General features: G+C 40.8%; 1 protein-coding gene across 3 annotated transcripts in view; it reads left to right on the top strand.

Annotated features, from left to right (window-relative positions):
• Window positions 1-1,496: 1,496 nt before the first annotated feature.
• The window catches only part of COL8A1 (collagen type VIII alpha 1 chain), a 156,051-nt gene continuing 136,052 nt past the window's right edge, over window positions 1,497-21,495 (top strand). For 2 of the 3 annotated variants that reach the window (XM_007164044.2, XM_057545931.1), the window contains exon 1: window positions 1,544-1,645. The gene's annotated coding sequence lies outside the window, so the exon portion shown is untranslated. Of the gene's footprint in view, window positions 1,646-21,495 lie in introns of all 3 variants that reach the window. The other variant, XM_057545932.1, reaches the window with a different exon arrangement.

The following is a 21,495-nucleotide window of genomic DNA, read 5'->3' as shown; positions in this document are numbered from 1 at the left end:
AGTTATTTCCCTTATTCTTTTCAGCCCCACCCATCCATCTCCCTGTCCCTCCCTTCCCCCTGTCAGTGTCCCTCATCCCCTAGGGTTCTCAGGTTCTCTGAGGGTTCTCAGCCCTCAGGTTCTCTCTTTTAAAATGCCTTAAGTCCTTTGGTGGCAAAAATCAAGCTTGGGCTAGGAAGTGAGTCACCACTCAGCAGCTAAAGGAGTTTGTTTTTCTTTCTCTGAATGTATTTCTTAAGAATTTCAGCCTGATCCTTCAGCCTCCTGTTGGTTGAATCCTCTCTTAATGTTTAAGACACACACAGAGAGAGAGCTACGGCACCAAGACGTCTTCCAATGGCTGGGAATGAGAGTTTTTAAAATACCGAAAATAACCAGAGGGCAGAGAGCCCTGAAATCCTGTTACATAAGCAGATGTTGGAGGACCGGGCTGGTTTTGAGGTTCCTTTCTCCAAAAGCCAGTCTCCACTGATCCTTTCCAACCTTTGCTGGATCTACCTTAATGCTGCACAGAAGTCTCAAGAGGGGCCTCTGGTTGCTCCTCACTACCGGCGGCACCAGGAGAACTTGCTCGTCAAAAAGCACAGCCAGAGAGAGCGGCGTGGACATACACACGCTACCAAACGTAAATCAGATAGCTAGTAGGAAGCAGCCGCATAGCACAGGGAGATCAGCTCGGTGCTTTGTGACCACCTAGAGGGGTGGGATAAGGAGGGTGGGAGGGAGATGCAAGAGGGAGGAGATATGGGGATATATGTATATGTATAGCTGATTCACTTTGTTATAAAGCAGAAACTAACACATCATTGTAAAGCAATTATACTCCAATAAAGATGTTAAAAAAAAAAAAAAAAGCACAGCCAGGAGCGTTGAGTGAAGGGCCGGGTTTTACCAGCGGATGGTGGGAGACAGGGGCTTCGGGGGCGCAGCGGGCGGCGGGATCGCGGCCGGCTGGGGAGACCTCTGCCCCGCGTCCCCCAGCGCCTGGGATGTGCTACTCCGACGGCCAGCTTCCCCGCCTTTCCCTCGCCTATGAACTCTTCAGTAGCCCTGAACCGTTATTTAGCTTTTCAAATTCACAGAAAACACCTTTTGCTATCACGATCACCCACGACTCCCCCCACCATCATCAAAAATGTCATACAAAATGGAAAATAATCCATTTCCCCTTTCCTTCTGTATCTTGCTTGTTTGACTGTCTCTGTCTCCTATTCATTTTCTCCCCAGCCCCTCTCCCTGTCTGTGGGCTACATCCCTTTGTCTATATCTATTTCCCTTCGTCCTCTCTCTCTGTCTCTCTCTGTGTGTCACTATCTCCCTCCCTCTCTCTCTTTCTCTTTCTCCCTCCCTCTCCCGTTTCCACTGCTTCCTCCACTCCTGCACCCCCCTCTCTCCCTCCCTCCCCGTCTCTCCTCCCTCCTTCGGGCTCCTTGCTCTGCCCTCCCCGCCCCTCCCCAGGGCAGAGCGTCCAGCTCCTCCCGGGGCTGCCGCCCGCCGCTCCTTCTCTGCCCACCTACTATGGGGCGCAGCTCCTCCCACCTGCCCATAAAAGCCAAGCGCATGTCACCAGCAGCGGAGCAGAGCACTTCCCCGGTCCTCTCCTGTGGGAGCCCCCAGCCTCTCTTCTGGATCTTACACGCTCAAGGTAAGATAACACTTCTGCAGGCATCTGACCTACTAGGGGTTGCTTCGGGGGAATAAGTTTCCTCTGGTCAACATGCTTACTGTTTGGGTAGAGCTGACTCTTACGGATTCCAGATCAGCTGCTCCTTTAAACCAGCAACTGGTTTGAAAACAAACTTCTGTTTGAACGGTAGAATAAAAGTTCATCTGGGGCAGAAACAGCAGCATAAATATTGCAAAAACCTTTTCTCCTTCTAAATCACTTTTCCCCTTTTGCCGGCTGTTGCGGAGGTTAAAGTGTATCTGTTGAGGTGCTTTCCTGTAAGCACCCCCTTTTTTTGTAAATATTTTCATTGTAAATATTTCACATATCAGTGGGGCAAGGAAAACTTTGTCCCATTGTCAAAAATGTACTTTAAAAGAACACAATGAGTTTCCTAAAAATAGCACAGTCAAAGGTCTGCTAACAATTTTGCGATGTTTTCCAAACCCCCAAGACAGCTTCTGTGAGTCCTTTAAAAAAATATCTTTCCAGGTTTAAGTGCTTGGAAAAAATAATGCGAACGGGTGCCCTTTGCACAGAGCCGGTAATCAGGTGGCTGGTAGATAGGAAAGAACAAATCCAAATTGACAAGCTGGGGCACAATGTGAGAGCACATAGCTATATTTTCAAGACGTCCTAAAATGAGAATTGTGTTGGAATAAGAAAGTGTATAAAAGAACTTCATGAATTTCTAAACACACACCTGAACATAAAGCGTTTCAATGTGTTTCACAGTCAGAGAAGAATACAGGCCAGATTATCCAATACTTCTGTTTACACCAGAGGGTGGTAAAGAATGATTAGCTAAGAAGCCTTTGGAAGTTTGATCCCTGCTCGTCACCCTCTTTTCCCTCATCTAGTAAAAATTGACCTGATTGGCACCCGATTTTTGCAGAGATATCAAGTCTTTAAGCTACTCTCATTTTTAAAGACTTCAGTCTCTACCTTCTGATTTCTGAAGTCTGAGAATGAGTGTTGTGCACCTGTGAAAGGAAAAACGTCTTCCGCAGCTACCTCTGGAAAACCAGACACTTGGTCCATGAAGTTTGCCATCAGAATCGGCGGGCTTTGTGGGATGAAACTCTCTCATGTGGGAGAAAAACCCTCTTCAAATATTTCCTCTGGGGAATTGCACAAGACTGCTTAGAGACAGCAAACCAAAGCTGGCAGTCAGGAAACCAAACCACTATTTCAGCCCTCAAGGTTCTTAAAGTAAGAGAAGAAAAGTTTTACTTTTTTTTTTTTTTTTTGGTTTGCTTATATTGTTTCACTTGAAAGGGGAAAACTCCAAAGATGTAAAAAATTCTTCACTATTAAAGAAAAAAGAATCATTAGAAGTCTAACTGAGGGTCTTCCAAACCTTTCCTCCTTATTGTTTGCATATCAAAAGAAATAATAAAGGTATTTTAAATGCCTATTTGGCACAGAGAGGATTCAATGTTATTATTCAAATGAAAGAATTATACGTAAAACTTTCTGTCATGTGAAATTTTGCTTCATTGGAAAAAAATTATTGCTAGGAGTGTGGTTTCCTTTAAGAAAATGATATAAAATTACTATTGGCCATGATAATATGTGACCTGAGCATATTAAAATACCTTTTATCTTGAGCCACAGTGCAGACTGCTTGCTTCATATTTGCAGTAAGTGGATAATCAACCATGACAAGAGCACAGGTATGGGACCAGGCCAAACCAAGTGTGTGGTATGTCCAAGCTAATTCCTCTTTTATGTTAGTGCCGGACTCACACCCATCATCACAAGGGTGAAAATACACTGCTTCATTCACCAGATCCCCTTGAGGAAAGTTATCTTTTCTGGGAGGAAAAACAAAGTGCTGCTAGTGTAAAAGAGCTCCCTGTTATTCCTAAATTTGGGGATGAAAAGTGTTCTCCCACGGTTTGCTTCTGCTTTTCCTGGCAGTTAATCCACTCTACCGGCTATGAACCATTTAACCGTAACTGCCTCCCCCATGTGCCATCACGTTCAACACCCTAAATAACTGGGTGAGATCATCCTAGCCTGCTTATGATCTAACTTTCCCAGGGGTCTTTACCAGACACTCAAAGTGATGCTTTCTCCACACTTTCCTTCTTAAGTTTATAGAAAAATCAGTGGTGGGGTTTCATGGAGTTACCCCAATGTCTCTCCCTTTGCACAGGATGTGGAGGCATGAGTCTCATCTATGCCATTATATAGCTGCCCCCCGGATTGGGTTCATGGCCATACCTACCCAGTACCATTCCAGCAGGCTTTGAAGGACTCTTTTAATGTTTCTCATAAAAAAAAAGATAAGCAGCTGCCTGTTTCACTAGAGACACGGGGAGAGCGCTCTGTTGATTTTGAGGGCCTGCTACACTTAGGCAGACACACATTTTAGATCTTCTGCTATTCCCAAAATTATAAAACAGTATTCTTTCAATGATCAGAAAGTATATCCCACCTTAATTCCATTTGTGAAACAAAAATCAAGGAAGGGAGGATGGGGACGAGCAGAGAATTGAGAGAGAAGCTGGGCAGACTCACTCCTAGGAAGTACCCCAGAAGAGAAAGATCAGAATCTCTGTTACAAATGCAGCTGCTTTTTGCTCTTATTTATGCGGAATATGGGGAGACACTGAAGAGCAAAAATCCATATCTGCTCTTGTTTTTTTTCTTAAATCAGTGAGAGTATTTCCAGTAATAAGTTAAGATCCATCTCTACTATGCCCTTCTCTAACAGAAGAGAACAGCTCAGTTCTAAAGACCAAAATGTTTCAGGTCTGCCCCACATTAAAACCCATAGAACTTTGCCAGTTATAATTTTAAAAGCTACATTATGAATATAAAAACCTCAGAACATGTTTTTAACTAATGGGTGGTTCACATCAACAAATCCACCCCTAACTCTCCCAAAGGGCCCAATGTTCAGTAACTACTCACAAGTTAGAAGTTACAGGCAGCAGTTTACTCCTTCCTATCCATGGTCTTCCACTTTGATATGGCAACTTGCAGCGCTATTGAGATGCAGCCGTATTTCCCAACCTCTGGTCCTCCAAGTAACCCTCTGAAAATCAGGTCTTTCTTCAGGCCTTGGCTTTCTTCTCTTCCACCAGGCCCCCATAAACGTACATATGCGTAATTCAATGAAGGTATAGATCTTCAGACTAGAGTGCACTCTTCTGAGAGTTTCATTGTTCTAGCTGTTGAGTGAAAAGAAAAAAAAAAAAAGAGACAGAGAGAGAGGGGAAGTTAAGAGAAGAATGAACACCCTATGGAATTTAGAGAATCTTTCACTTTAACATTGTGTAAAAAGAACCCCTTACTACCCAAAGCATCTAGAAATTTAAATTGAAAAAAAAAAAGGCCAATTTACAGGTTGTTACAAAATGCTAAGGATATAATGAAAAAGATCTTCCAATGATCTGGCAGTCATTGACATCAGTTTATGCCCCACAGTACTAAATTAGAGCTCTGCTAGACTTCCCCTTTGCAGAGACCCAAGGAGTGAAAACTGGGAAAGAATATTAACCACATTTCAGCACCAAGAGAAGCCACTGATTAGACATTCCACTATCGCTTTGGTAACTACGTTTGCTGTTTAAGGAAGGAGGTTCTTTACAGTCTATCCTCAAGCAAATAGATTTGCAGCAAGAGGGCTAAAGAGAGTCACACACAAGGTCGGAATGTCTATAATCTGGGGGCCCTGTGAACACAAATCCACAAAGCCGTTGAAACTGCATGGAATCAGACTGAAGCGACTGAAACAAAAATGTTCCCAAGAACTGATCATAGAGTAATCAGCTAAAATAATAATGAATTCTAACTTCTCAATGTAACAAAAAGCAAAAGCACCTCAGGACACCCACAGCTGACTATGTAAAATATTAAAACACACTGATGGTCCACTTTCAATCTCCTCTATTAATTTTGGGCTCACTTCTATTGCCCTTCCTGGAAAACAAAAGCTGTCCTTCTCTCCTTCAGCACAGGGTTTGCAGATGTGGTCATGCCCCTCTGTGCTACCTCCTTTTTTTCTTTCAGTGGAAGAAATCTCTTTTGAATTCTTATAGATCAAGCTTCTGGAGTACCACTCATAGTTGTGTCATTTCTCATTATCAAAAGTCTCATACTTCTCTTAAACAGGATGTAAATTTTCACTCCAACAAATAAAAAGGCTTTACGTTTTTCTAAACCATAATTCATATACCTAGAAGAGAGGTAATTTAAACTTGCTACATGCCTCCAAACTGAAATGAAATTTCTAAGCACTTTATTTATCTAGGTCCTATTCTAACTTCTTGGGGTTTAAAATTTTATTTAGGGAATCACACAGTATAAATGCTGGAAGGATCCTCAGAGCTAATTTTAACTAAAGTTAATTTTACAGATGAGAAATGTCGGAGAGGCTGACGTCTTGCCTAAGATCACCCAGATGTGTGTAGGAGAAGCAGGGCTGGAGTTCATATAGCCAAACTCTCTGATCAGTGCTCTATCTTGAATAACTATAATGTGTCTTCCCCACATAGTGTGTATCTAAGATGTTTCTAACTATGCCGAGAATTCTGTTGGAACATAAAATATAGGGTTCTCAGAAACCATAACCTGGTAGAGGTTTGGGGCTGCAACTATACCTCTACTACAGAATGTTTGGAAGCATCGATACAATCCCTTATGAAGAATGAAATCACTGTCACCATCACAGGGACCTTGTGTGTTTTTCTTCATTCCAGGGTCTGATACATAATAGCTGCTTGGTAAATCTGTGTTGAGTGGGTGAATGAATGAAAAAAAAACAACAAAAAGCCTAAGTATAAAATATCCATATTTCTTAACTCCTTCCATAAAAATCCTTATGAGTCTATAGGGACTTATAGAGACTCAAATCTCAAGTATATCAAATTTAAGATTCCCTTGTGCTTTAGGAAATGTAGGAGAGTTCATTTAGCCTTATCAATGGCTAAGCCATTTCCCTGCCTGCAGTGCTTTCACTAGTCCTTACATTTGCCTGAGTTCTAGAAATAGTACTATTTTTTGTAGCAGGCTTAAGATCGAGTTCCAATTTCTACGTGGCAGAACAAATGTATTATTTTTATGTGATGATTTACAGCATAACCTTCCTCCTCTCCTACCACATTGACACTGTGTTGCCAATATAACCACCTAGCATCTCCCCAGGTCTTTAATGAGAGAAAGGGCAAGATATTCATAATGGACCATCAGAGGAAACTTTGAGGGACATACTGGTTGAGGGGTGTAGGCATGAGAAGTGTTATGACACAGGGGAGGGGTCATCAAGGGGCCAAGAGTATAGAGAGAGGATAGTGCAGCTAAGAGGGTCCATTCCTCTGAAACAGAAGAGGGAGAAACTCTGGAGAGTTTTGAGGTGTTAGAAAAGAGATTTTTAATACGATCGTCTGAGCTAAGACCTACTCAAATGTTTGGGAGGTGAAATCCTATTTGGGTCAGGCTTCTTTCAGTGTAACACCTGCCTCACATGGGTGAAAGCTTTATATGCTTTACATCTATTAAAACTCTTCTTAACCCTTAACTGGACTTCCAGTTAAGAAAGAAAAGAGACCTCACTGTAGACCTGACTCTGACCCAGAGTACTAACTCCATGGATGTCATGTCATCAAAATGTTCTCTGCTAAGATAGCAATACAATTTTTAGTAATACATAAAGTTATCCCAATGTGGAAAATGATAAAGGTAGAAAAGAATATTCTTGTATCTTTTCTAGAAAGAATTTACCCTGTGGATAGATGTTACCCCAGATGCTTGTTCACTTTCCTGTAAAGCATGCCTGACAATTGTGTATCTTTGAAACAGTCATTGTGTTTCCGAAATTGATTTATTGTGTGTTAAAATTTACATGGTCTATGACTAAGCATCATTGTGAAAACATACTTTTAAGTCTTTCTTGAAGACTGTCTTTCTTAAGCTCTCTTGATGTGTTTACATCTCAGGATATTTAGCCGTTGGCATCATTTGATGTGCTGAGATTAAAGACAACTAGTCACTTCATGTACTACTTTTCCAACTCTAGGCCTGGGTGTGGGTGTCAGCTGTTTGCTTCTCCAGGAAATAAAATGTCTCAGCCTGTTGGGGAGCTTCTCCAGTCCTCTCTGTTAGCTAGATAAAACAGCTGTTTTGCTGAAATTCTGGGCCATCATTAAGGTTTCATGTATTAGGGCAACTATGGCTTGTTTATGCAGATATTCCACTACCCAGCAGCGGGTGGCTAAGCCACAGCTGCCCTCAGTTCAACAGGAGGACAGCAGACCTTCAGAGGTGGTTGAAGGGCATTGTCCAGGACAGCTGGGAGATGTTTTGTCAGCTCTCACCCCATTTAGTATGTTCCTCTATCATGTCACGTGCACGCTAAAGATAAATCTAAATTTGGTTCGTAAATTCAAAGTGATGGCTGCACGTGATTATATTTCTTTAAAGATCTGTACTTAACAATTTTCCTGTCTTAGAGTCCAAAGGTCATGGTGTTCATCAGTGCTATAAATCCAAACAAGTGGCCTCTTGTTAAAGGGCAGACACAAGATAATGCCAAGGACTACCTGAAGGGAGACGCTAGTTGGAGCTAAGAGTTTGTGGCTGAAGTGGCCAAGACTGTTGAGGTTGGAACAATGAGGGAAGAAAAGGGATCTGCAGTAAAAATATGCTATTGGATTCACGATCCCTAGTCTCACATCTTGTCTAGTTCCCCATCTAGCTCCCAGTTGATTCCAGTCCCCTGCTGTTCAAATGAGTGGGGAGGGAGGTTGTGACCAGTAGAGGGAGCGAGGGGGTTGAGTGTCTCAGAATAGAAAACTGACTCGTTCCCAGAGGGAGCCTTTAGATTTGCATTTTTCTGATAAAAGGTAGAACAAGGTGTCCTTTTCAACCAGTGGCTAAAATGTACCACAGGGGTGTATCACATTGTTGGTTTTCTTTAAAAACAAAAATCCCAATTTAAGCCTCTACAGGTAAATCACCTGCATTTCAGCAATGCCAGAAATGTCCAGGCTTGTAGAAGTTTAGTTGAAAGAAAACCAAGGCAATCTTAGAAAACCTTCCTTCCAAGGCCACCACCAGCCAAGACTAAATGCTCAATTCAGTAATAAATAAACCACAGCAGCTGGGAGTCAGTGAGAGACAAGTGCAGAGAGAGCAGAGAGCCGAGAAGATCTCATGGGTTCCAAAGGGAAGCCCCAGTGTCCTGCCAGGACTAGCCCCTGGTCACCAGGACAGGGGAAGGGAAATGCAAGAAAGATGGAGGCGGAAATGGGCCAAACAGGCTTCTCCAATCGAGATGGCCCAGAACCTGCACTCCAGGATCCTGGTCTCTCCAGAAGCAGCCAGAGCGTTGCCTAGACCGAAGTGAATACCCTTAGGTTGAACATTTCCATTGCGCAGCGGTGTGGCGATGGCTTGTTAAGACTTGAGACAATTGCGTAATTCAGAACCCTCTGGAGAATAGAGATCAATTAGGACCATTAAAAAAAACCTTGGCACACCAGGGAAGGGCTGCTTGCTTTGTAAAAATTATGACATTCACAGGAAAACAGAGCAGTCCTCTCTCTAAGACTATTACTGATCTCAATAGAAATGAAGCTGTGAAGTTCGTATGCATGTGGCCTGAGAAGCCCCTGCTTCAGAAAATCTTCAGTGTTTTAATTCCCAGAACACCTTGACTCATTCTGGGGCCTTGATCATCTGTGTGCCTTAATTTATTTATCTTAAATAGAAGAACAATTCTCAAATAACCACTCTCTTTACCATTTAGAGACACTAGAGGTCTTGCCAATTATTTTACAGAATGGTGCTGCTTAAGCATACATACATAGTAAATGGATTGTACTCACGATACCTGGAGATGGCTCTTGGTATTTATTTAGAACCAAGTCGAAAGGGAATACAATTCCAAATAAGCACGTAACTTGCCAAGATGTACCAAGGGCATTTTTATTTCTTAGAGTACCAAGAACAATTCTGCATGTCTCAAGGGGCCAGATAAGGTCAAGGGTAAGTAGAAAAAGGAAAAGAAACAATAATTAAACTATGAGTTAAAAAGTCTCAAGAGGCCTATATGTTCACATATCCATATTTGACACCAGTCAACAGATAATTCCTCATACAGAAAAAAAGGTTTTGTGATTTAAAAATTCTATTTTAACTGGAGAAAGATATTTTTAATAATGACTGTTACATTGTATAAAATCTCTGAATGCCACTTCTTCAACATTCTCCAAAGTGTGTTTCAAAAACAGTAATACCTGGGATATTAAAGCGTTTATGCAGAAAAAGGTTCTGTGGTCAAATAAATTTTAGAAATACTCAATGAAATAATATGACCAATTTTATTCACTGCAAGATTTCACAAAGAGCTTAATATGCTCTGTATATTTTAATTCTTCAAAAAAGTTACAGTAAATAGTGTGCCCTCAACTTGTTTGATGACAAATCTTCCCAACTTGAGAGCATCTTCCTGGTATTCTATGGTACAGCTTGGGAACAGCTTGGGAATCACTGTCCTACTTCATTATTTCAAGATCTACTGGGACATGGTATTTTCAGTGTTGCTAGTTAATATGTAATACACATGGAGTGTCAGTATATATTATGTGCTATGTCAAACCATAAAATAAGAAACATTCCCAGTGTGATTTCCAACCCCAACTGAAAAGGGAACAAAAGAAACAGATGACTATGTCTTGGTCCCATGGCTCAGTTCTTTATAATAATAACCGCAGAAATGTCAGAATAATTTGTTCGTTACATACAATAGGTGAGAGAGAAAAAGGAGGGTGGGGAGTGACAGGAAGAAAGAAAAATAAAGGAAGGAAGGAAGGGAGGGAGGAAAGGAGGGATGGAGAATATTGGATAGATTGAAATGATCTCTTCCTTCCCTCATCTTTCCCCATGTCTGGATATTGTTACAAATAGAGAAATGGCCAAGAATGAGCAATAAGTCAGTAAACAAGAAGCCCAGATAATTTCATGAATTAGCTCAACGATCTCTGAGCTGATAATTCTGTTTCATCATAACCACCACTAATTAACCAAGATCATTAACCAAACATCTTTCTTGAGCATTTACTTTTTCACCATCAATAGGGAGCTAATTCCTGGAATAGGAACACACTGATATTCTAGTATATCTTGCTACATCGGAGATTATTGGTTTACCTATGACACTCAGACCTCCTGCCCCCATCAAATTGACTATTTCTCTTAGGGCCCTACTCTGGGACTTCTCTTTTCCCTTTACAAAGATAATGCCTGGAGGCCAGTATCCCAAAGGCAGTGCGGTATAGCACCCTCTGCTTTAAGAAAATAAGTAGCCCACAGTCATCCAAGGGAGAAACTCAAACTCATCATTAGTAGTTGTAGTAATAGATACTATCTAGTAATGTACTGCTCTCATTATCTCTGTTCCTTACATCAACCCTACAAGGGTGGAATTACATTCCCAATTTAAAGATGAGAAAAATGGAGCCTCTATTTGGTCAAGCAACTTGCCCAGGGTCACACAGCTGGAAGTGGCAGAGCCAGGACTTCCATCCAGGTCATGCTCCAAAGCTCATAGTTTTACTGCTTCTTCATGGTGCCTCTCATGAGGTCTTGTCATATCATAAAAGGAAGAAAAAATATTGACTCCCTCTGTCACTACCTCTGACTCATAAAGAAAGTGAGAGAATTCCAGTGGCTCTGTTCCTAGACACTGCCAACTGGCTCTGCTTTTTGTTTAATACTGTGATTTTAATTTCTTTTTTTTTGTATTTTTTCCTAAAAGCATGCTGCCATTTCAGAGCCAAAGAAGTAAGGGCTGTGTGACTAGAAAAATAAACAAAAAAAGCTATCAATTCTCCCTAGGGTGATTTATAAGGGCTAAGGTTTCTCCATAAATTCTCCCCAACTGATCTCAAGTTACCTGGCATGAGTCTGGGAAAAAGAGTGACAAGCTAGCATGTCATTCCTCAGGCAGGAGAAATTCCCATGATTATATGAGAAACAGACTAGAACAAAGGCACTATGGCGTGTTAAACAAACTTGAATCCAGCTCCCCATATCATTCTCTTTGGCGTTACTCTTACTATATTCCATACCCAGGTGATGAGAGTGAAGACAACTTAACTGAGGTCCCAAGCCACGTGAGTCACCTAGACAAAAGTCTGTGCTGTCTACACCGGCTGCTTAACCTGTCTGAGCTTGTACAGGTGTCCCCCACTTTCTGAAAGTTCACTTTATTCCACTTCACTCCTACGAAAGACCTACATTAGTTCCTGTTTTCGCTAATGAAACCCAAGGAGGATTTTCACTTTTATGGAAAAAAGCGAAAAGCAAAAATAGCATCCAGCATCCCTTTTGCAGCACCGCCAAGCTCCTTCCTCAGGAACTACACTCAGCATCAAGCCACCATGGCTTTGAACTGTATCTGGGAGCACCTGTGCTTCATCTGGATTTATATTTTGCATCCATTAACAAGATGTGTCCCAAGGTACTTGCTTCTTCGCTTTACGCCATTTTGCCTTACGAAAGGTTTCATAGGAATGCTCTGATTTCGGAGAACAGGGGAAGCTTGTATATAGAAAATAATATACTTCGAGCGCCTCCTTTGTGCTGTGCCAAAGACAAAAGAGGAAACAAGGTCTAGCTCTTTCCACGTGGTCACATTCTGATGTACTTCTTTGCTTTTGTACTTGATCTTCCCTCTCTGCCTGGAGCATTCCCCATTTGATCTACTGAATTTATTTGTACTCCTCCTCCAAGATTCAGATCAGGAAGCTCCCCCTCTGAAAAGACCTGCCTATACCGGGCCTGTCTTGTCTTCACATGAACCTCCCCAGTCATCCTAGTACTCTGTGCACAGCCGTGTCATGGCCATGTCCACGCTGTAATGGCATTGGCTAATTTTTTGTATGAGACAGTGAGCTCCTTGCAGGATTCATGTCTTGTTTATCTCGGCACCTTCAATGCTTAGCACACGATAGGAGCTTAATAAATGTTAAAAGGAAAAAAGAAAAAAAGGGATGTGGGAACAAAATGCAGTGATGGTAAATGAGAAGGCTCTAAATATGCTTTTCTCTATCCCCATAAATTTTTCCAAGAGATACATTCTCTTTCACACTGCTGTGCACGCACGCACACATGGTGTTACTAGGCTCAACTCTGTAGCTAACCGTGAAGCACAGGATGAACTCCCATTGGTAGGCTAATATTAACTATGAGCCACCTGGGTACCAAATTACATGAGGAAACATTATTTCCTGGGTGGTGCCACTGTCCAGGACTGTCAGTACCCTACTCAAAAGCATCCAGCGGCATTAGGAAGCAGAACGAACACCTTAGCTTGCCAGCCAGCCCCTCTGTCTCTCTCACCCCAATCCAGCTTTCCATCGGCATCCCTCCCCAGCCTACACCAGGAATTTGACCTAAGCCAGATGGACTATTCTTCCCCTAAACATTCTTTTCTCGTTTCTCTACTGAATATCCCCTACTGTCCTTTACGCTTGTCAAAATAACCATAAATTCAAGGTCCTATTAAAGTCCTCCTAAGCATTGCCACCTGCATTGATCTTCCCCTATTCTCAACTGACAAGCAGTTATTATAAATGTCACCTATGGGTTGCCTATACCCTGTATTGAAGAAATCGGGGCTGTCTACTAGAACTTTCTGCAATAATGGAAATGTGTTATATCCAAGGTAGCCACCAGCCATATATGGCAACCAAGCACTTGACATGTGGCTAGTGCAACTGAGGTACTGACTTTTTATTTTATGTTTTTGTAACCTCTTTAATTTTAAAATTAAATAGCCACATGTGGCTAGTGGCTACTGTACTGGAAAACACAGCATATTTAACTTTTCATGTGCTATGTCTTGTATCCTCAATGAGCACATAAACTATTGAAAAAAATTGATAAGGTGCTTTTTTGTATCCCCAGGGAATGCCATGACCACAGTAGTATTCATTAAATGTTGTGTTCAATGCATTACTGGCTACTGGGTCTATCTCTAATAGCTATAGTCTCTTAAAGAAGTCCTCTCCCCTACATATATAATTTTAATAAAGTAGCACGGATTGTATTTGCTTTTTTTTTTTAATGGTTTAAACTCACTTAGAATGGCACTATATCACTACCTGGATCCTTTAGCGCTCTATAAACGAAATGAGATGAAGAATGATTTGAACTGAGTCTCTAAAGAGAAAGTTCAATTATTCATTACTATCTCATTTTTTTCCCCTTTGGGGGGAAACATGTTTTAAATGTTTTCTAAACATGTTTCAGACCTGCTGAGACATAGAATTGCTTCAATTTTCAATATGACCTTTTCTACAGAAAAAGACTGTCCCTGGGGACCTGAAACAAGTTCAGCCACCAGATTTTTGCTTTTCTCTCCCCCTGAAGCCCCATCACTTTCTGAAGGAAGGTGGTTTTCCATCATAGATTTTCCCAGAGTATTCTTGTCTCTATGTCTAGTGAACAACCTGAGCCTCTTTGAAGAAGGCTAAACCTCTACCAGCAGGTCAGTGGAGGTCACAAGTCTTTGGAATTTGAATGAGGTGCCCCTGGCACTTGCTGGCTTACCAACGGCGCTTCGGGAATCATCAGGCCAACAGACCAACCACCCAATAAAATCCCATGCCTGGCAAAGCCAAGAGCAAAGTGATCAAACAGTCTGGCTGAGATTAGATTCTGACTTATTAATAAGCTTTCAGAAGATAAACCAAAATGTGTCTCTAACAGCAACAGTTTACAGGAGATGTTTAATGATTTTGGAGGCCAGCCACACCACATGCCTTCCTTCTGACTCAGTGAAGAGCAGGACAAGGGCAGAAGAGACGCACGAAGCCAGGGCAATCCGCTGTATCTTTTCCATTCACAGCTAAGTTTATTTGGACTGACTGGAAAAACCTTCAATGAAAACTTCTTTTTCTTTAACATCTTTATTGGAGTATAATTGCTTTACATTGGTGTGTTAGTTTCTGCTGTATAACAAACTGAATCAGCTATGCATATACATACATCCCCATATCTCCTCCCTCTTGCATCTCCCTCCCACTCTCCATATCCCACCCCTCTAGGTGGACAGAAAGCACTGAGCTGATCTCCCTGTGCTATGCGGCTGCTTCCCACTAGCTAGCTGTTTTACATTTGGTAGTGTACATATGTCCATGCCATTCCCTCACTTTGTCCCAGCATAGCCTTTCCCCTCCCGGTATCCTCAAGTCCATTCTCTACATCTGTGTATTTATTCCTGTCCTGCCCCTGAGTTCTTCAGATCCATTTTTTCTTTCTTTTTTTAGATTCCATATATATGTGTTAGCATACGGTATTTGTTTTTCTCTTTCTGACTTACTTCACTCTGTATGACAGACTCTAGGTCCATTCACCTCGCTACAAATAACTCAGTTTTGTTTCTTTTTATGGCTGGGTAATATTCCATTGTATATATGTGCCACATCTTTATCCATTCATCTGTCAATGGACACTTAGGTTGCTTCCATGTCCTGGCTATTGTAAATAGAGCTGCAATGAACATTGTGGTACATGACTCTTTTTGAATTATGGTTTTCTCAGGGTATATGCCCAGTAGTGGGGTTGCTGGGTCGTATGGTAGTTCTATTTGTAGTTTTAAAGGAACCTCCATACTGTTCTCCATAGTGGCTGTATCCATTTACATTCCCACCAACAGTGCAAGAGGGTACCCTTTTCTCTACACCCTCTCCAGCATTTATTGTTTGTAGATTATTTGATGATGACCATTCTGACCGGTGTGAGATGATATCTCAGTGTAGTTTTGATTTGCATTTCTCTAATGATTAATGATGTTGAGCATTCTTTCATGCCTTTGTTGGCAATCTCTATATCTTCTTTGGAGAAATGTCTATTTAGGTCTTCTGCCCATTTTTGGATTGGGTTGTTTGTTTTTTTGTTATTGAGCTGCATGAGCTGCTTGTGTATTTTGGAGATTAAAATCCTTAGTCAGTTGCTTCATTTGCAAATATTTTCTCCCATTCTGAGAGTGGTCTTTTCGTCTTATTTATGGTTTCCTTTGCTGTGCAAAAGATTTTAAGTTTCATTAGGTCCCATTTGTTTATTTTTGTTTTAATTTCCAGTTCTCTAGGAGGTGGGTCAAAAAGGATCTTGCTGTGATTTATGTCATAGAGTGTTCTTCCTATGTTCTCCTCTAAGAGTTTAATAGTGTCTGGACTTATATTTAGGTCTTTAATCCATTTTGAGTTTATTTTTGTGTATGGTGTTAGGGAGTGTTGTAATTTCATTCCTTTACATGTAGCTGTCCAGTTTTCCCAGCATCACTTATTGAAGAGACTGTCTTTTCTCCACTGTATGTTCTTGCCTCCTTTACCAAAGATAAGGTGACCATATGTTAGTGGGTTTATCTCTGGGCTTTCTATCCTGTTCCATATTGATCTATATTTCTGTTTTTGTGCCAGCACCATACTTTCTTCATTACTGTAGCTTTGTAGTATAGTCTGAAGTCCGGGAGACTGATTCCTCCAGCTCCGTTTTTCTTTCTCAAGATTGCTTTGGCTATTCGGGGTCTTTTGTATTTCCATACAAATTGTGAAAATTTTTGTTCTAGTTCTGTGAAAAATGCCATTGGTAGTTTGATAGGGATTGCATTGAATCTGTAGATTGCTTTGCATAGTAGAGTCATTTTCACAATGTTGATTCTTCCAATCCAAGAACATGGTATATCTCTCCATCTGTTTGTATCATCTTTAATTTCTTTCATCAGTGTCTTATAGTTTTCTGCATACAGGTCTTTTCTCTCCTTAGGTAGGTTTATTGCTAGGTATTTTATTCTTTTTGTTGCAATGGTAAATGGAAGTGTTTCCTTAATTTCTCTTTCAGATATTTCATCATTAGTGTACAGGAATGCAAGAGACTTCTATGCAATAATTTTTATGTTGCTACTTTACCAGATTCATTGATTAGCTCTAGTAGTTTTCTAGTAGCATCTTTAGGGTTCTCTATGTATAGTATCATGTCCTCTGCAAACAGTGACAGCTTTACTTCTTCTTTTCCGATTTGGATTCCTTTTATTTCTTTTTCTTCTCTGATTGCTGTGGCTAACACTTCCAAAACTATGTTGAATAATAGTGGTGAGAGTCAGCAACCTTTTCTTGTTCCTGATCTTAATGGAAATGGTTTCAGTTTTTCACCATTAAGAACGATGTTGGCTGTGGGTTTGTCATATATGGCCATTATTATGTGGAGGTAAGTTCCCTCTGTGCCTACTTTCTGGAGGGTTTTTATCATAAATGGGTGTTGAATTTTGTCAAAAGCTTTCTCTGCATCTATTGAGTTGATCATATGGTTTTTCTCCTTCAATTTGTTAATATGGTTCATCACATTGATTGATTTGCATATACTGAAGAATCCTTGCATTCCTGGGATAATCCCCACTTGATCATGGTGTATGATCCTTTTAATGTGCTGTTGGATTCTGTTTGCTAGTATTTTGTTGAGCATTTTTGTTTCTATGTTCATCAGTGATATTGGTCTGTAGTTCTTTTTTTGGGGCATCTTTGCTTTTGGTATCAGGGTGATGGTGGCCTTGTAGAATGAATATGGGAGTGTTCCTCCCTCTGCTATATATTGGAAGAGTTTGAGAAGGATAGTTGTTAGCTCTTCTCTAAATGTTTGATAGAATTCGCCTGTGAAGCCATCTGATCCTGGGCTTTTGTGTGTTGGAAGACTTTTAGTCACAGTTTCAACTTCAGTGCTTGTGATTGGTCTATTTATATTTTCTCTTTCTTCCTGGTTCAGGATTAGAAGGTTGTGCTTTTCTAAGAACGTGTGCATTTCTTCCAGGTTGTCTATTTCATTGGCATAGAGTTGCTTGTAGTAATCTCTCATGAACCTTTGTATTTCTGCAGTGTTAGTTGTTACTTCCCCTTTTTCATTTTTGTATCTATTGATTTGAGTCTTCTCCCTTTTTCTCTTGATGAGTCTGGCTAATGGTTTATCAATTTTGATAAACTGAAAGAACCACCTTTCGGTTTTACTGATCTTTGCTATTGTTTCCTTCATTACTTTTTCATTTATTTCTGATCTGATGTTTATGATTTCTTTCCTTCTGCTAACTTTGGGGTTTTTCTGTTCTTCTTTCTCTAATTGCTTTAGGTGTAAGGTTAGGTGTTTATTTGAGATGTTTGCTGTTTCTTGAGGTAGGATTGCATTGCTATAAACTTCCTTCTTAGAACTGCTTTTGCTACATCCCATAGGTTTTTGGTCGTTGTGTTTTCATTATCATTTGTTTCTAGGTATTATTTGATGTCCTCTTTGATTTCTTCAGTGATCTCTTTGTTATTTAGTAGTGGATTGTTTAGCCTCCATGTGTTTGTATTTTTTACAGATTTTTTTCTGTAATTGATATCTAGTCTCATAGCGTTGTGGTCAGGAAAATATACTTGATACAATTTCAATTTTCTTAAATTTACCAAGGCTTGATTTGTGACCCAAGATATGATCTATCCTGGAGAATGTTCCATGAGCACTTGAGAAGAAAGTGTAATCTGCTGTTTTTGGATGGAATGTCCTATAAATATCAATTAAGTCCACCTTGTTTAATGTATCATTTAAAGCTTGTGTTTCCTTATTTATTTTCATTTTGGATGATCTGTCCATTGGTGAAAGTGGGGTGTTAAAGTCCCCTACTATGACTGTGTTGCTCTCGATTTCCCCTTTTATAGCTGTTAGCATTTGCCTTATGTATTGAGGTACGCCTGTGTTGGGTGCATAAATATTTCAATTGTTATATCTTCCTCTTGGATTGATCCCTTGATCATTATAGAGTGTCCTTCTTTGTCTCTTGTAATAGTCTTTATTGTAAATTCTATTTTGTCTGATATGAGAATTGCTACTCCAGCTTTCTTTTGATTTCTATTTGCATGGAATATCTTTTTGCATCCCCTCATTTTCAGTCTGTGTGTGTCCCTAGGTCTGAAGTGGGTCTCTTGCAGACAGCATATATATGGGTCTTGTTTTTGTATCCATTCAGCCAGTCTATGTCTTTTGTTTGGAGCATTTAATCCGTTTACATTTAAGGTAATTATCTATATGTATGTTCCTATTACCATTTTCTTAATTGTTTTGGGTTTGCTCTTGTAAATCTTTTCCTTCTCTTGTGTTTCCTGCCTAGAGAAGTTCCTTTAGCATTTGTTGTAGAGCCGGTTTGATGGTGCTGAATTCTCTTAGTTTTTGCTTATTTGTAAAGGTTTTAATTTCTCCGTCAAATCTGAATGAGATCCTTGCTGGGTAGAGTAATCTTGGTTGTAGGTTTTTCCCTTTCATCACTTTAAATATGTCCTGCCACTCCCTTCTGGCTTGCAGTTTCTGCTGAAAGATCAGCTGTTAACCTTATGGGGATTCCTTTGTATGTTAATTGTTCCTTTTACCTTGCTGTTTTTAATATTTTTTCCTTGTATTTAATTTTTGATAGTTTGATTAATATGTGTCTTGGCGTGTTTCTCCTTGGATTTATACTGTATGGGACTCTCTGTGCTTCCTGGACTTGATTGACTATTTCCTTACCTATATTAGGGAAGTTTTCAACTATAATCTCTTCAAATATTTTCTCAGTCCCTTTTTTTTCTCTTCTTCTTCTGGGACCTCTGTAATTAGAATGTTGGTGCATTTAATGTTGTCCCAGAGGTCTCTGAGATTGTCCTAAATTCTTTTCATTCTTTTTTCTTTATCCTGCTCTGCGGTAGTTATTTCCACTATTTTATCTTCCAGGTCACTTATCCATTCTTCTGCCTCAGTTATTCTGCTATTCATTTCTTCTAGAGAATTTTTAATTTCATTTATTGTTCTGTTCATCATTGTTTGTTTGCTCTTTAGTTCTTCTAGGTCCTTGTTAAATGTTTCTTGTATTTTCTCCATTTTATTTCCAAGATTTTGGATCATCTTTACTATCATTACTCTGAATTCTTTTTCAGGTAGACTGCCTATTTCCTCTTCACTTGTTTGGTCTGGTGGGTTTTTACCTTGCTCCTTCCTCTGCTGTGTATTTCTCTGTCTTCTCATTTTGCTTAACTTACTGTGTTTGGGGTCTCCGTTTCGCAGGCTGCACGTTTGCAGTTCTCATTGTTTTTGGTGTCTGCTCCCAGTGGGTAAGGTTGGTTCAGTGGGTTGTGTAGGCTTCCTGGTGGAGGGGACTGGTACCTGTGTTCTGGTGGATGAGGCTGGATCTTGTCTTTCTGGTGGGCAGGACCACATCCGGTGGTGTGTTTTGGGATGTCTGTGACCCTATTATGATTTTAGGCAGCCTCTCTGCTAATGGGTGAGGTTGTGTTCCTTTCTTGCTAGTTGTTTGGCAAAGGGTGTCCAGCACTGTAGCTTGCTGGTCATTGAGTGGAGCTGGGTCTTAGCATTGAGATGGAGATCTCTGGGAGAGCTTTTGCCATTTGATATTTGTGTGGCCAGGAGCTCTCTGGTGGACCAATGTCCTGAACTCAGCTCTCCCACCTCAGAGGCTCATGCCTGACACCCAGCCAGAGCACCAAGACCCTCTCAGCCAGATGGCTCAGAAGAAAAGGGAGAAAAAGAAAGAAAGAAAGAAAATAAATAAATAAATTTTAAAATTAAAGTTATTAAAAAGAGAAGAATTATTAAAAATTAAAAAATGAAAAAGTAATAAAAGAAAAGAAAGAGGAAGAAAAAAGAGAGCAGCCAAACCAAAAAAAAATCCTCTAATGATAACAAGTGCTAAAAACTATACTAAGAAATAACAAACAAAAAAAAACAAAAAACGGACAGTCAGAACCCTAGGACAAATAGCAAAAGTAAAGCTATATAGACAAAATCACACAAAGAAGCATACACATACACACTCACAAAAGAGAAAAAGGAAAAAAAGGAAAAAAAAAAAATATATATATATATATATAAAATAAAAAGGGAAGAGGGCAACCAAATCAATAAACAAATCTACCAATGATAATAAGCTCTAAATACTAAACTAAGGTAAACATAAAACCAGAAACAAATTAGATGAAGAAAGCAAACGCCAAATCTATAGTTGTTCCCAAAGTCTACCGCCTCAATTTTGGGATGATTCCTTGTCTATTCAGGTATTCCACAGATGCAGGGTACATCAAGTTGATTGTGGAGATTTAATCTGCAGCTCCTGAGACTGCATGGAGAGATTTCCCTTTCTCTTCTTTGTTCCCACAGCTCCTGGGGTTCAGCTTTGGAATTGGCCCCGCCTCTGCATGTAGGTCGCCTGAGGGCCTCTGTTCTTCACTCAGACAGGACGGGCTTAAAGAAGCAGCTCACTAGGGGGCTCTGGCTCACTCAGGCTGGGGGAAGGGAGGGGTATGGAATGCGGGGTGAGCCTGCGGTGGCAGAGGCCAGCGTGACATTGCACCAGCCTGAGGCATGCCATGTGTTCTCCCAGGGAAGTTTTCCCTGGATCACGGAAGCCTGGCAGTGGCAGTCTGCACAGATTCCTGGGAGGGGAGGTGTGGATAGTGACCTGTGCTTGCACACAGGCTTCTTGGTGGCTGCGGCAGCAGCCTTAGCGTTTCATGCCCGTCTCTGGGGTCTGCGCTGATAGCCACAGGTCACGCCCGTCTCTGGAGGTTGTTTAGGTGGTGCTCTGAATCCACTGTCTTCGTGCACCCCAAAACCATGGTCTCTTGCCTCTTAGGCAGGTCCAGACTTTTTCCTGGACACACTCCCAGCTAGCCCTGGTGCACTAGCCCCCTTCTGGCTGTGTTCATAGAGCCAATCCTAGTCCTCTCCCTGGGATCCGACCTCCGAAGCCCGAGCCTCAGCTCCCAGCCCCTCCCCGCCCAGGCAGGTGATCAGACAAG

This window comes from Balaenoptera acutorostrata, chromosome 4, assembly GCF_949987535.1.
Source record: "Balaenoptera acutorostrata chromosome 4, mBalAcu1.1, whole genome shotgun sequence".
Taxonomy (NCBI): domain Eukaryota; kingdom Metazoa; phylum Chordata; class Mammalia; order Artiodactyla; family Balaenopteridae; genus Balaenoptera; species Balaenoptera acutorostrata.
The sequence above is the reverse complement of the archived record's forward strand: the minus strand, read 5'-3'. Positions and strand labels throughout refer to the sequence as shown.